Here is a 2500-nt window from a genome sequence, read left to right on the forward strand (position 1 = left end):
ATCGGTCGATGGTGCCTCCAGCAGAACAAAAGACGGATTTAAAGACAATTTTTATTTGATATTAATAGATAGTTAATTAGGTAACTAATAGATTACCATTTCTCTCTAGAGTATGATGATAAACAGAATTACAAAGAGGAGCTGAGACCGATTAATTAAGATGATTAATTTTTTTTTTTTTTTTTTTTTTTTTTTTTTTTTTTTTTTTTTTAAAGGGTCAAAGAAACAGAGCAACCAACAATAATTGCCAACCAGATGTTCATAATCATCTTGTTATATATTTCTACTGGATGGTTTTGAGTTCGAATTTTAAAGTTTTTAAAGTGGATTTTTTTTTTTTTTTTATTCTAAAAATGTTCTTGGTTGATTCATTATTTGGCGTTATTTGTGACATCGTAATTAGATGTAATTTTTCAACTTGATAATAAAACCAATAGGAAAGAATGTCTTAATATTTACAAATACATTGCATATTTATTTGATATTCGGATTGCTATTAGTTACTTAGTGTCGCACTAGTAATTTATAAATAACTATATAATAAAATCAATGTAATCCTACTCTGCTGCAAGGTGAATTTGGATTATAAAATTGAGTCAGGGATTATAAGCGATTTTTATAGAAAAATCCAGCGTTCGTTTGATTTAATTATGAGAGTAATAACTATTCCGAAAAATTCTTTATTTTTGGAGATTTCGAAATATCTATTCAATACGGGATTTAGTTTCATAATAACTTTCATTTTCGATAATTGCAAGTTTTACGTGGAAAACTTCCTTTGAAGCGACATTAATCGTAATAAAGGAATGTGTAATTACTACTTACCTTTTTATAATAAGGAAATTACGTAGAAGATCAAATTATGAGAATTTCTTATTCATCTACGTTAGTTCTCGGACCAGATCCATTACATACCATGGCTCTTCTTCGTCATATCATTACTTATTAAGATTACTCTTCTATCTTTCAGAGACGAGAGTTCGAGGGTACTTTTATGAAAATTCTAAGATCATTTTAACCCTTATATCTATGGACTGCCTTTTACATCCTATAGGTGCTGGAATGAAATAGAGTGGAATTGATGGTCAGAGCATTTTAAAATATATGTACAAACTACTTCGTCCATCCCGTATGTGCTGGAGTGGAATGGAGTTGAGTTGATTGACGGAGCATTTTAAAACTTATTTCTCCTGACTGCCTTGTCCATCCTGTAGGTGCTGGTATGAAATGGAGTGGAATTGATGGACAGAGCACTTTAAAACTTATATCTACTGACTGCCTTGTCCATCTTGTAGCTACTGGAGTGGAGTGGAGTGGAGTTGATGGAGAGAGGCATTTTAAAACATATATCTACAGACTACCTTGTCCATCCTGTATGTGCTGGAGTGGAATTGAGTGGAATTGATGGACAGAGCATTTTGAAACTTATATCTATAGACTACCTTGTCCATCCTGTATGTGCTGGAGTGGAATTGAGTGGAATTGATGGACAGAGCATTTTGAAACTTATATCTACAGACTACAGTAACCTTGTCCATCCTGTAAGTGCTGGAGTGGAATTGAGTGGAATTGATGGACCAGAGCATTTTGAAACTTATATCTACAGACTACCTTGTCCTCCTGTATTTGCTGGAGTGGAATTGAGTGGAATTGATGGACAGAGCATTTTGAAACTCATATCTACAGACTACCTTGTCCATCCTGTATGTGCTGGAGTGAATTGAGTGGAATTGATGGACAGAGCATTTTGAAACTTATATCTACTAGACTACCTTGTCCATCCTGTATGTGCTGGAGTGGAATTGAGTGGAATTGATGGACAGAGCATTTTGAAACTTATATCTACAGACTACCTTGTCCATCCTGTATTTGCTGGAGTGGTATGGAGTAGAGTTGATGGACAGAGCATTTTAAAACTTATATCTTCTGGCTGTCTTGTCCATCTCTGTAGCTGCTGGAATGAAATAGAGTGGTATTGATGGGCAGACCATTTTAAAACATATATACACTGATTGTCTTGTCTATCGTGTAGGTGCTGGAGTGAAATGGAGTATGGAGTAGAGTTGATGGAGAGAGCATTTTAAAACTTATATTTCCTAACTGCCTAGGCCATCATGTAGGTGCTGGGGTAGAATGGAGTGGAGTTGAGAGACAGAGTATTTTAAAACTTATATCTACTGACTGCCTTGTCCATCCTATAGGTGCTGGAGTGGAATGGAGTGGAGTTGACGGACAGGAGTTTCGAGGAGGTCTGTAGCATCATGGAGGAAGTCAACCCGCAGGAGAACACCGTCGAGCTCCTTCTGGAGACCAGCAACGACCTGTGAGTGGATTCGAGGATCCTGACGGAGGGCTCCTAAGCTTTCAGGATCGATTGCTACAATTTCGTTGAGAAACGCGATAAAAGACTCTTATATAATCACACACAAACACACTCGCACAGAGAGAGAGAGAGAGAGAGAGAGAGAGAGAGAGAGAGAGAGAGAGAGAGAGAGACTTG

At 36.4% G+C, this 2500-nt stretch overlaps 1 pseudogene; it reads left to right on the top strand.

The window, feature by feature from the left end:
* The window catches only part of LOC137651779 (regulating synaptic membrane exocytosis protein 2-like), a 30197-nt pseudogene that overhangs the window by 1919 nt on the left and 25778 nt on the right, over window positions 1-2500 (top strand).

Source organism: Palaemon carinicauda, chromosome 13 (genome assembly GCF_036898095.1).
Source record: "Palaemon carinicauda isolate YSFRI2023 chromosome 13, ASM3689809v2, whole genome shotgun sequence".
Lineage (NCBI taxonomy): Eukaryota > Metazoa > Arthropoda > Malacostraca > Decapoda > Palaemonidae > Palaemon > Palaemon carinicauda.